Here is a 13809-nt window from a genome sequence, read left to right as displayed (position 1 = left end):
ACAGGGGGTACTCCTGGCCTTGCACTCAGGAATTACTCCTGGTGGTGCACAGGGGACCTATATGGGATGCTGGAAATAGAACCCGGGTTGGCCACGTGCAAGGCCATGCCCTACTCACTGTGCTATAGCTTCAGTTCAAGGATTCGATTCCTCCATCCCTCTCGGAGAGCCTGGCAAGCTACCAAGAGTATCCCGCCCGCACGGCAGAGAGTGGAGTATTTGATATGCCAAAAACAATAACAAGACTCACAATGGAGACGTTACTGGTGCTCGCTCAAGCTAATCGATGAGCAGTGGGACGACAGTGATACAGTGACAGTGATCCATTGCTTTCAAGAAAAAATATTGCCTCTTTAAAGACCCATTCCACTTGCCTTATCCATGCCAACTTCTCCACACTTATTTCATTATTTTTTAAACTATCTCATTTTACTTCTTTTCTTACATGCTGCAGGTACATAATAGCAGAATGTGGGCACAACTGCTGTTGCGCCTGCTGCAGAAAGGCCCTCTGTTTGTGGAAGTTTACCAAATGCATGTCAACATTGGCATCAGACTTCTCCCCGCTGAAGCCTTTTCTGTCCCATCCTCACGAGCTCAGTGACTTGCTTCTTTGTGCTTCTTCTGTATGATTTGGTACCTTTGTGTCTGAATCTCCTCTCTCCATCTCTCTTTATTCCAGTGTGAGATTTTGAGAATTGGAGCAACATCTTATTTACCTTTGCATTCTCCTGGCCTGCTGTAGCTCTGAGTAGGAACTCAGTCAATTTGTGTTAAATTAACCTAAGTGAAAGAATAAAGGCTTTCCTGACTTTTCCTGGGAAAAGCAAACCATGTGTAATGAGTCTAGGGAAATAAACAAAGTGACAGATTCCAGTGATTCAATGCACAATGGAAATGATTTTAGATTGGTTGTTTGACAGCAATTACCATTTATATAAAGCAAGCATTTTCTCCTCTAGCACCCCCAGCTGAAAGAAGCGCTTTGAAGAGAAAAACAACATGAATGTACCCTGCCTTTCTTGGAAAAAGCTGTGTGCTGCTTTGATGGTCCAGCTTTCCAACTGTGAGCAATAAACATCCTCCTCTTCAACTGAACTAATCATCACTCATACTTTTGGTGGAGCAGTCTGCTGCCAGCCTGTAAATGAGGCCTCTTAATGATATTACTCATTTCAAGCCTGTAAATGTAAGCACAAGGGAAAGAGGACCCCCCCCCCCAGTACTGATCTGGCCATCAATCTGTGTTATTAATGGAGGTGTTGGGTTTTTTATATTATTATTAATGCCAGCCTTTCATACTTCAAATTAAGGCATTCTTACTATTCCATTGTTTATAGCTTAAGAGTATTTAACAAAAGAAATTCATGCACAGGAAAAAGAATCTGTTATACTTGCTGAATTTTCTCTCTAATTTTAGTGAAATTAATTGGGGGTGGGGGGTGGCGGTGATCCTTCTAATGGCATTTCTACGCCAAGAGCTGTGGCCTATTTGAAAAGATGGATTGAAGCACACACTAATGTAATTGCCACTATGTCACTGCCTGAAAGCTCCTATTAACTGGCACCAGACTTCTACAAAGGGGTGGTGGATAAAGGTCCAGGAAGTGGGGGTGCCAGAGAAGGCGTGGGGAGGCAGGCGTCCTTTGGAAGGAGGTAAATCCCTGGGGCTCCTAGGCTGAGTTGCTCTCCACACATGTACTTGAGATGTGTGTGTTTGTGTGTGTGTGTGTGTGTGTGTGTGTGTGATTGTCCACAGAGTATCAATTCAGGTGGGGTGGGGGTAGCGTTGAGGGAGACGCATAGGGGATCCTTAGTGGCAATGAAAGACAACCTGTCTTGATTGAATGATTTCCTTTCCTAGCACCGTCCACACTTATAAGTCAGATGCCTATCAGGGTTGTGATCCCTGGTATCACACCAGTGCTATCTTGAGCTCGCAGAAACCAAAAATGTCTGAGCGCCACAATCAAAGACTCTACACTCCAACATTGCAACCACCAGCAAGGGAAGTGTGCGAAGAAAGAATAGCTGTCACTTCATCTCAGATGAGCATATCAATATGAAACTTAGAAAGATGATAAGTTAATCATACCACATTTGTTTTATGGTCCCTCCCCACTTTTGGCACACCTGGTGGTGCTCAGGGACCACACCTGTCCTCAGGGGAGACTTTTGGAGGTACTCAGGGACCATCTAGGGTCCCAGGGTTTAAAGCACAGTGTGGCAGCCACAGCCACATGCTAAGCGAGTGCCTTTACCTTTGTCCTGTCTTTGGCCCTGATATTATTTTGGCCATAAATCTTTATCACTAGTATTAGCAAATTTATAGAAAAGGGCTCTCTTTATCTACATTTAAATTCAATCTTTTTGCTTGTTTTCGAATGATATACATTATCATCAAACCTCAGATTTGTTAAAGTTTGAGGCAAATGCCGTGGAAAACATTTGAAATAAAGAAATGATAGCCTTTCTCCAATCTCATGAGGCCGGCTTCCAACCATGGAGCAATAATATTCCTGGCCCTTGTCTCTACTGTCCTTGGGTAGAGCGAGAGTATGGGGGAAATTGTCTGCCATCGAGGCAGGGGGAGGGGTGGGATGAGCTGGGGATACTGGGGACATTGGTGGTGGAAAATGTGCACTGGGGAGGGATGGGTGTTTGATCATTGGATGACTGAAACTCAAACATGAATGCGTTGTAACTGTATCTCACGGTGATTCAATAAAAAAAAATAGAAATGCTAGCATACTAGCTGTTAATTGGATTTCCTTAATTGCTATTTAACTAAATCTTAGCTTTTTCTTAATCTGAAGGAGAATATTTAATTTCATTTTTGCCTCTTGGGATTTTAAGTCCTTATCTTGCCTTATACTTATATTAATTTAGAGTAACTGTTTTCTCTTGAGCATACTAAGCTGTCACTCAGTGATTTCACAGAGGCATTACAGTGCAAAGGTTTAGATCCCACCACTTATTAAGCATATAACTTTAGGTGATATGTCACCAAGCCTTGGTACTCATTGGTCTTTCTGGAGGGTTCATTGGATATAATTCTTTATATCCTAATCCTAATGCCTGTTACATTTTGTCTTTTTATTATCTATTTATAGTTTGCGCTTCACTTCTAATTCGTAAGTTTGGTGTTTTGTTGTTAATGTAGAAGATAGGAGAGTAATGTTGTGACTTGTTTTACACAGCATTCAATTTCAGTATGATTTTAAATTTACCGTAATAATGATAGCAAAAATGATCCTTGCTCTTCACAGTTTAAAGTTGGTTGCAAAGTCCAGTGCTAGGTTGGAGTGAGAGAACTCTGGAGTTGGGGTGCCAGTGGTCACACTCTTAGAGTTGGGGCAGAGACTAATTTTGGTGGCATCAAAGATCCCCCCTGGGGATTGATTACCTCTCGTCCAGCATTTTATAGTCACAGATGCACTTTATTTAACATGGTTTTATTTGATTTCCACAACCTGCTTGTAAACTCAACAGGATGGTTGTCAGCAGCCTGATTTTATGAGTTTGCCGAAGGCCAGATAAACAGTAAATGAAGAAGCCTGATGCAGAATCTGTTTCTCATTTCCAGTCGAGAGATTGTTCTAACATACCTCTCTGCAACCAGTTAAGTACTCTCCTCCCTTCCCTACAGTTTACTCCATTAACAAGGATAAGTTTGCAATGCAGTAAAACACTTCACCACATTCTGCAGTTCTACAAAGAAAACTATATGTTTAAAAATTGCTTTTATTTATTTGGGGATAGGAGGTTTGGACCACACCCCATGGTGTTCAGGGCTTACTCCTGGCTCTGTACTCAGGGACCACTCCTGGCAGTGCTTAGGAGGCCACATGCAGTGCTGGAAATGGAGCTGAGGCCAGCTGCGTGCAAGACAAGCAACAAGCTCCTTAACCCTGTGCTAGCTCTCTGGCCTGGAGAAGTATTTTTTTCCCTATTAACAAAGTAAAATTTTACAACTAAGGTAGTTGTTACTTCCTAAGAAAGATGGAAGGAAGAATGGCTTAAGAATTGATTTGAAAGGAAGTATTTCAAGGGCTGGAGCGATAACACAGCGGGTAGGGCGTTTGTCTTGCACGTGGCCGACCCGGGTTCGATTCACAGCATCCCATATGGTCTCCTGAGCACCACCAGGAGTGGTTCCTGAGTGCAGAGCCAGGAGTAACCCCTGTGCATCGCCAGGTGTGACCCAAAAAGCAAAAAAAAAAAAAAAAAGAAAGAGAAAAAGAAAGGAAGTATATCAGCTAAAGTTCAGGAAACCCGTGTGCCCAGGTCTCTCTAGAAAGATCACAGATTGTATTTTATGTGTTTCTGACCTTGAGCCAGAAATGAAACATGAGGTGCAGTGCTAGTGACTTTAGTCTTCCAACCAAGTCTGACATTTGAATTAATTACCACAGAACACTGTAAAGTCTGTTTCTCTAGAGGTATTTCAAACTGAGGCAGATAATTTCAAAAGGGACCTGGCTGTGGCTGAAAGATGAACCAAGTGACCTCTTGATATTTGCTAAACATGAAACTAATTCAGCAGGAATGTACGTCTTAAGTGTACACAAAGTGAGTCTCATAGGTAGCCTGTCTCCATTTGCAACTTGTTCTCATCTTGTCCAAGGGCTAAAACTTCCTCAGATATGACCCTGGATTAAGCAGGGAGTCCTGCACTTTTGAGGAACATAGAACATAGAACTCAGTTGATCAATACATAATAATAATGCAGTCCAAAAATGACATAAAGGACTGGAGTGCACAGCTTGCTTGTGGGTGCTCTGGGGTTTATTTTCAACACAGTATGGTCTCTCGAGCACCACTGGATGTCATTCCCCCAAATAAACAACAGCTGAAAGATGGACCAAGCAATGTTACTTTATTTCAGGTACTTTACCAGGCATTATACACATGTGAACGTATTGTGGTCTTTTGAGTGGTCTTTGCAATAGGTTCTATTGTTGGTCTGGTTTTGTGGGACCCAGACTTTGAGAGGTCGAGTAGGTTGGCAAGTCAGAGGTAGATCTGGGGTTTATAACCTGCTCCTCCCAAAGGGCGTGCAGGCCTAATAATTATGAAATGTAGAAAGAGCAAATGTTGCTGAGGCAATTTCTCAGAGGGAATTTGACGAAGGTGAGACTCTGGAAACGTTTTCCAGCTCTGTGTCTTCAGTGAAGTTAAAAACTTTCTGGAATCTTCATTTTAAGAACTGTAAATGGAGGATGAGAGTCTTCTGTTGGGATATTGTGTGCGAGGACATGCATGCACAAGTGTAAATCCATCTTAACTTTGAAATATGTCCAGAGGGCTGTTTATGTCAACAGATGACATTTTAGACAGGGTTTGATTAGTCTTCCCTTTTAACCTGGGGTGGCTGAGTCAACCCATTCTTTCTCCTGTCTTTCTTGAGAGAAATTGCTAATGTAAAGTACTTCAGAGTCCTTGAAAATATCAATAACATTAACATAATGCTAATGGGAATACATCAACATGAGCTAATCAGCATTCTTGGAAAAACACAGCCAGGTATCATTGTGCAAAGGTGAAACAGTAACTTATCCTGTTATCCTCAACCTGGCTATACAAGGCCAGCTCCTATTTGGTTCCAAAGTTATTGGTTTGGGGGCCTGGGAGATGGTAGAAGGGTCCAGGCATTTGCCTTGCATGCCACGAACCTGGGTTTGATTCCTAGCTCTGCATATGATCCCTGAACATCACCAGGAACAAGCCCTTAGCACTATCAGGTATGCCCCTCCCACACAAAAAATTTTCAGATGATTTTTGAAGCCTCCTAGAAGGCCTTGGTGGGGGGGAGGAAGGTAGACTAAACCTGCTTCCCCTTTCATCCCCATCTATCAAAGTAAAAATTGCTTTTATTTTTTTTTTAATTGAGAATGCCATGTAAGACTTTTGGGGAAAAAATGTTATTTTAAAGAAATAAGTTTAAGGGGCTGGAGCCATAGCACAGTGGGTAGGGTGTTTGCCTTACATGCTGCTGACCCAGGTTCAAATCCCAGCATCCCATCCTGTCCCCCGAGCACCTCCGGGAGTAATTCCTGAGTGCATGAGCCAGGAGTAACCCCTGTGCATCGCTGGGTGTGACCCAAAAGGCAAAAAAGAAAAAAAAAACAGAAATAAGTTTGAAAACAATACTTCAAAAACTATGCTCATCTGTGTTGCTTCAAAATTGGAATCAAGTGTGTAAGGCCTGGGAATGTGCAGGTAGAGCAGCTGCCTCACATGTGGGTTCAGCCCTCGGCACTGCCAGCAGACTGCCATTGCAATCCCACGTGCTTCAAGTATGCAACCCCAGTGAACCCTGTAAGCAAGTGTGTGGACACCTCAGCCAAATGTGCAGTCCTAGGCGAGCACCACAGCCAAGATGTGACCCCCAATGAGCTTTTCAACCAAATGCTCACCAACTGGGCATGGAGACAAGGGGTGACCAGTAAACAGTGGTGGAAAAGGGTGGTCATTCTTTTAGCCTAAAAAAATGGGATAAGGTTTCCTGAAAAGGTCAAGATTGTCCAGTCATGGGGCATGTGTCAAACTACTGGAGATCCTTTGTTCAATGCTTCTGGGAACAAGAACATGTCAGTGAGGCAGTAAAGTAGCAGCCACAAGCAAGAATGAAAACAAGCAAAATCCCTTCCCATGGGAAGCTCCCATATAGCAGATGCCACATAAAATCACTGGAAACCAATGGGAAGTTTTGGATAAGAGGCAGAAACATCGCAAAGATTTTGCATGCAGAGAAGCTTGTGAGGGCAGAAGAATGTGCTGGCAGAGTGGAGAAGGCACTTTCAGAGGCCTCCTCACCTGAGGGATAAAAGGAGCTGATTGGAAGAAGAGACATTCCTATAACTCCCCTGGCAGGAGGTAGATAAAACTCACTGCAAATACAAAAGACTGAAAAGTGGTGGGTGTAAATTGCACTTGATTGCATTTTCACTTATCTAAAATGAGATAATCATTATGAATGTGTTCAGAAACTATAAAAGCTATGGGAATGTGAGGTGTTGGTTATTAAAATGCCAGTAATCTCCAAATCATAGTACATGTCGCACATCGGTAGAGAGAGTGAGAGAGAGAGAGAGATTTCCAGTCAATAACTAAATGCCTTATAAATAAGCCTAGTATTTAGGCTGGGCCTCATGTACCTTTAAAAATAAAACCCTGGCAGACTTGGTGCATCTTTGCCATGGTAGCATTATGGAAATCATTACTAATACTGTTAACATCTAAAATACTCCAGCTTGTATTAAGGATGAAATGTTTGGTGTGATGACAGCTGGCTCCCGTTTCCATGTGCTTTTCGGGAAAGGATGGCACTGTTAGCAGACCTAGAGCTGGTTTACACTTGAGAATTCATGATTTCCTTTTCAAGAGTTGGGGATAGAATAAATTTTCTTTTCTAAATAATGTGTGATAATACATTTATTCCAGATATGGCAACTAAAAACATGTAGATAAATGTTGGTGTTTGGGTCAGGAAATACAGGAGAGGTTTATACTACTTTGCTAAAATCCTTTTAAGACCTCTTCTCATGAATTAGACATTCCACCAGTGTTAAAAATTAGTGCCAGGTTTCTATGTCTGGAATGTACTTGTGCAAAGAAATGGTCCACAGTATTAAAGGTGGAGATACTAATTAATTTCTAAAGTTGCTTCTATTAATTATGTCTAATTTTTCAGTTAAAGCACAAAATTTTAATTTGTCATCATAGCGATAGATCCTGTGATTGTTAGGTATCAGAGTATGTACTAAATATAGATGGATAAAGATGGATTTAAGGAAAGTGTAATTTTATTTATTTATTTTTGGGGTACACCTGGAAGTGCTCAGGGCTTACCCATGGCTCTGTACTCAAGAATCACTCCTGTGGGCTCAGGGGGCCATATGGGGTATTGGGGATTGAACCCAGGTTGACTGCTTGCAAGACAAGTGTAGCCTGCTGTTCTATCATTCCAGCCCCAGGTGCCATTTTCTTATAGTTTGTAATTTATCCTGAGAAGCTTTAAATGATTGTTGATTATTTTTATCATGAAAATGTTAATGGGTAAAGCATTTACTAGACATTACTGGGTAATTAACCAAATAGAAATCAAGAGAACTTCACCCTTAAGGAATATTAATCTCCCATAATAAATGAAAAGGCAACAAACTGCGAACCATTACCGACATGTTTCAAATAGTACATGCAAGTTAAAAAGTTATTAGCAATACTCTTAGAAAATGTTGATATTCAAGCTGTTTGCATCTCTAAGAATATGTAATCAGAGAGTAGGAGAATTTTACAGCCTCCAAAGATAAGCATTCGGATTGTTCAATCCTCTCATTTCACAGATGAGAAAACAAGTTTAGATAGGTTAAGTAATTCAGCCCAAGGTCATGCAGTTAGCAGGCTCTGCTGGAACTGGGAACTAGCTCTATTTTGGCAAGAGACCTATTTCTGCAATACTAGCTTTGGCTATACAAATAGAATGACATACTGACTTTTAGAACTTTTCATAGGTATGCTAGAAAGGGAAAGGTTTTATTAGCTGTAAAACAATATATTGGAAAAAACAAAAGAGAATAATGAAGCCTTTTTCCATCAGCTTCTTTATTTCTTGGTGCATTTTAGTATGGCTTCCGGATTTTTCAGTCATTTACAGTAGGTCTAATTAATTTCTTTCTTATCCACCAAATGTATTTCAACTGAATGATTCTTTTTGAATGTCAAGTATTTTGAAAAGCAAGGAACATTTATTTGGATACTGTGTGCATGTTCATGGGCTCTCTCTCTCTCTCTCTCTCTCTCTCTCTCTCTCTCTCTCACACACACACACACAAACACACACACATGTACGCACACACACACGCCACAGACACAGTGACCCAGATTCTACCTCCAGTTTTAGGTAAGAAATTCTCATCACCCAACTGTATTTGTTACAATTAATGTGATTGGCCAAGGATGTGACACTCATGACGTCTCTTAAGTCCCCAACTTAAGCTGTGGTCTATCCTCCACTTTTTGTTTCATGGGTTGTAGATGGAAATCCTCCTCATTCTGATGGGGATCCAGATCTCATATTCAGCTCAACTGCTTTCTGTTTGGAGCTACTAGCTTTCAGTCAGAAACCTGCTTTTAAAAGACTTTTTCTAAAAAGGGAGGTTGCAGGCTCACTGGCTTGTTGCCCACATTCAGAAGTATACGTGTCACAATTATTTGTGCTGTGGTGCTTCTGACTTGAGTACTCATAGTGTCCTGAGAATAAAAAGAGCTATTATTGACACTTATTCACCAAGAACTTCCTATACTTTGACTGTGATGCAAACTTTGCAGCACCATTTTCACAGTGCTCGTTTATTTATAATAAATTTTAAAATAATATTAAAAATTCAAGGAAATTTTATTCATCTTTTTGAAGTTTATAAATCCTAGAAGGAGATCAGGTTGAATTTAATGGTGTATACTAAAACATATCGGTTGATTTTTATATTTTTGTTTGTATTGCATAAAGAATAGTTATAATATAACAGTATATGTTACTTAAAAACTTTCCTTTTTAGAGCCTAGATTAATTTCTGGTATGTAATAGTTATTCAATAAATATTTATTAACTTTCATGAATGATTTAATTCATATGTTTGTTCTGAGACAAATCAAATAACCTATAAATAATATAGTATAATTACTTTCAGAAACATTTGAAAGATTGTCTATTTTAAAAAACATTTTACATTTACAGTTTAAACTCAGTACCACCTTATGGTATACATGACTCTTGATTTTTAAACTATGTAAATCTTTCAATAACTGAACTCATTGACTAAAAGGATTATATTTGTAATTCTAGCTTTAAAGCTTCCAAAAGAATAAAGTTGATAGATTTGTACATAAAGTAGTTTGTATGTCAACGTCCTCCTTCCCTGTTGCTTCTCAAAATGTAATGAGACAGATTGTTAATTAAAGAAGGAGAGACTAAACAAAAGGACTCTTACACCAATTCATCTAGAAGCAGTGACAGAAAAAAGTTTAGCACTGTGTTGTTTATCGATTTGCTCGAGCAGGCACCAGTAATGTCTCCATTGTGAGACTTGTTGTTACTATTTTTGGCATATGAAATACGCCTTGGGTAGCTTGCCAGACTCTACCATGCAGGCTGGATACTCTTGGTAGCTTGCTGGGCTCTCCAAAAGGGGTGGAGGAATCGAAATAGGGTCAGCTGTGTGCAAGGCAAATGCCCTAACCGCTGTGCTACCTCTCCAGTCAAAATATATTCTTTCTATAAAAAGAGACCTCAGTGGGCTGAGGCACATGCTCTCCATGTGGGAGGCCTGAGTTACATGCCTGGCCCTGCCCAGTCTGTCAAACACCACTGAGTGACTCCTGGGCATGAACCCAGAAGGAACTCCTGAGCACAACTGGATGTACCTGCCTCCCCCAAAAAATATTCTTTGTAATGCATTAAGTGAAACACATGTTAAAAATACAACTATGCCGTTAGTATTTGTGCTTCCGAATTCCAAGTTAACTGAGCAGGGCCCATATATTTTCCAGAAAGGTTGAACCAGTTAACATTTCCAGCAGTGATTGAAGGTGTCTTTTCTCACCTGTATCCATACTAGTACTGTTTGTCTTTATTCTTTGTGATGTGTTCCAATCTCACTGGTGTAATGTGATACCTCATTGTTTTGAGTTGCATTTTCTTGATGATAAGTAAAGCAGAGCATTTATTTCATATACCTTTTGATAATCTGCATACCCCAGGTTTTTGATGGCATTGGCTATTTTGTTGTTTGTTTAGACTTCTACTAATACCAGACCAAATTGCTTAAGAGGTACTGCAATAAAGGGAGAATTAATGAGGAAAAGATATAATTTGAAGAGCTTGTGAGGAATAAAATTTTGCAAGCTTGCTTCAACTACCAAAGAGGTAACTATCAATGTAAGTTGTGTAGGTTAAGATTTTAGGTCAGAGAGATAGTACAAGAGTGAAGGCACTTGCCTTGCAGAAGACCTGGGTTCAATCCCTAGCACTACATATAATTTGCTGAATCCTGCCAGGAGTGGTCCTTGAGCACAGAGCCCCAAGTAAGCCCCAAGCTAAACCTATTGTGGTCTAAACCCTCCTCAAATTTAAAAAAAGTGTTATCCTTTATTAGGCTGATTAGTATTGCTTTGCATGTATGCATGTGGCAATTGAACCACCTATTCAGGTTGAACTACATACTGAGCCCATGAACTCTGTGGACCCATGAACTGTGTGTTTATACAGGAATCCACTCTCCATTTCTTTGTTCAAAAAATCAGACAGTGTTATTGTTGGTTGGGTGAAACTATGGATGAAAAATCCATTTGTACTGAGCCTCACTAAAAAAATTAGAATTTTGACTCTGCCTAAGTTGGCACCCCTAACTCCATTCTCTCAACCTCTCAACCTGTGTTATTCAAGGCTTCACTTGTTCTACATATTATCTTTTTCTGTTTACTAATTAGTGGACATTTTGGTTGTTTTCACATATAAACTCTTTTGAATTGTGATGAACCTGGAAGTGTTGAATGTCCTATTTAAATTATTTTGAAATTAGAGCTGAATGCCTTAAAAAAATTTTGTGGACATACCGTTCAGTACTCAGGTTTACTGACTCTGTTCTCAGGAATCAATTGTGGTGTCCTGGGAAAGCATCTAGGATGCCAGGGATTGAACCCAATTGACCACATGCACAATGAGTGCTCTCCCTACCTGCTGGACTATTGCTCTGGCCCACAATTTCAGTTATTTTAAATTAGGGCCGAAATGAAGATGCTGGATCACAGATAGGCCAATTTATTCATGTATTTATGTGTTTATTTACTTATTTATTTGTGCTTTGAATTATTTGCTATAGTCACAACATTCTTGCACTTACACTGCCAAACTTTGGCTTTATAAGACAAGCAAGTTCTAGTGGTATTTCATGCAGCACTGTGCCTGTAGTTAAGGGGAATATGTTGTAGAAGGGCTCCAGAGGCTGAATGCTCCAGGCCTTGACACCAGCCCAGCTTATCTGTAATTCCAAACCCCCTCCACTCGCTCCTTACCGCCCCACTCCACCTTTATCATTATCTACCCTTCCTGTTCCTGCTAAGGAGCAAAAGGTAATGAGTGTCAAACCGTGTATGGCGCTGGGGATCCTGACTGCAACCTGGGTGACCCACAGCAGCAGTCCCAGGGTTATCCTCCCTCCCAGCTCAAGCCCTACTAGCTAATCTCTTCTACGAGACCTCTTTTCTTGGCCTGTCTGCTTGCTCTCTAGCCAGTGGTGAATAAAATTTCTCCTATGGGTGCAAAAATAAAATTAATCTGTTAAGAGACTCCTGGGAATTTGGTTCAGTGATAGAGTGTTCAGTCACCTCATGCCCAGAACCATCTCAGCAACACTGGCTTTTGTTTTTGTTGTTGTTGTTTTGGAGCCACACCTGGCTGTGCTTAGGACTTATTCCTGTCTCTGTGCTCAGGAATCACTCCTGGCCATGCTCAGGGGACGATATGTGGTGCCAGGTAAGTCCCATAGTTTGAGGTAGAGAATATATAAATGGGGACACCTAGCTTAAAATTCAGTAATATTTATTGAGCTCGGTAGCTTATAAAAACTTGTTCTTGTTTCATTCTAAATGTTTTAAGATTTTTGTCAGAAGTCCAGTCAGCAACCAGAATTCTTGTTACTTGTCATTTAAAACATTCGCATTTACAGCAAAAGGGAATGCTCTACTACAGAGGCGGGGTGGGCGGGTGGGCGGAGGGGGTGGGGGTGGAGGTGGTGGGAGGGATCCCAGGATCATTGGTGGTGGAGAATAGATACTGGTGGAGGGATGGGTACTCGGTCGTTGTATGACTGAAACGTAAGTGTGAACATTTATAAGTCTGTAACTGTACCCCATGCTGATTCATTTAAAAAAAATAAAATATTCGAATTAGTATAAGATAGAATAATCAGTTTAAAATGATAATACATGTCTAGTATACTTTTGAAACTACATTTTTAAATAGCAGTCTTAAATTTTGATGTGTACATATAACATGTCAGTGCTTTTTGTAGGAGTTATCTAAGATTGGTTTCGAATACTGAGCCCATAACTTACAGAGTGTTTTATGGGCAAGTTCATATCAACACTTACAAAATGAGATTCTTATACCTTTCTCATTAGATTGTTGTACAAGTAAATGGAGTGTCAATCGAACCGGTGCCGTCAGCACACAGGGACTGAGTGCCCACGGAGACCATGATCAGTGTGAGGCCCTCTGGAAACAAAGATGGATAGAATATTACCTCTTTGCTGAACAAATTGAACTTTCGGATCAGCGCAGGGAAGGTCAATCAAATAGTTCCCAATTGTAAGAGAGAATCTAATGTCATCATCATTAGATGAGGACAAGTAGTGAGGGGCAACAAACTGGTTATCCTTCAATATCTTAGGGGTTCTATCCAACTCAGAATTCAGGAGTCAGGCCTGGTGGCAGTCCTGGACTTTGGACTACCAGAAATGGATTACCAAGCCTCCTGTTTACAAAGCATGTGTGCTAGCCTTTGAGCTATCTCCCCTCTTTTTATGTTTGGGTTCTTGGCATCATGAAGTGCTGGGAACTGAAGCCAGATCTTTCACATACAAAGCAGGTGCTCAGTCTATTAAATATCTCTTTGGCTATTTTGTTCCTAAAAGAAAGCTTTACAGTCTATTTTCCTCTTTCCACAGGCTACAAATTGGCTGAAGTAATGGTGAGTAACACTCACTCGACTGCATAAGGACAATAGTGAAAAGTGTAATATTTTTAGG

At 40.6% G+C, this 13809-nt stretch overlaps 1 protein-coding gene across 2 annotated transcripts in view; it reads left to right on the top strand.

Annotated features, from left to right (window-relative positions):
* The window catches only part of GRIP1 (glutamate receptor interacting protein 1), a 752587-nt gene that overhangs the window by 258733 nt on the left and 480045 nt on the right, over positions 1-13809 (top strand). The gene's annotated exons all lie outside the window — the stretch shown is intronic.

This window comes from Sorex araneus, chromosome 10 (genome assembly GCF_027595985.1).
Source record: "Sorex araneus isolate mSorAra2 chromosome 10, mSorAra2.pri, whole genome shotgun sequence".
Lineage (NCBI taxonomy): Eukaryota > Metazoa > Chordata > Mammalia > Eulipotyphla > Soricidae > Sorex > Sorex araneus.
The sequence above is the reverse complement of the archived record's forward strand: the minus strand, read 5'-3'. Positions and strand labels throughout refer to the sequence as shown.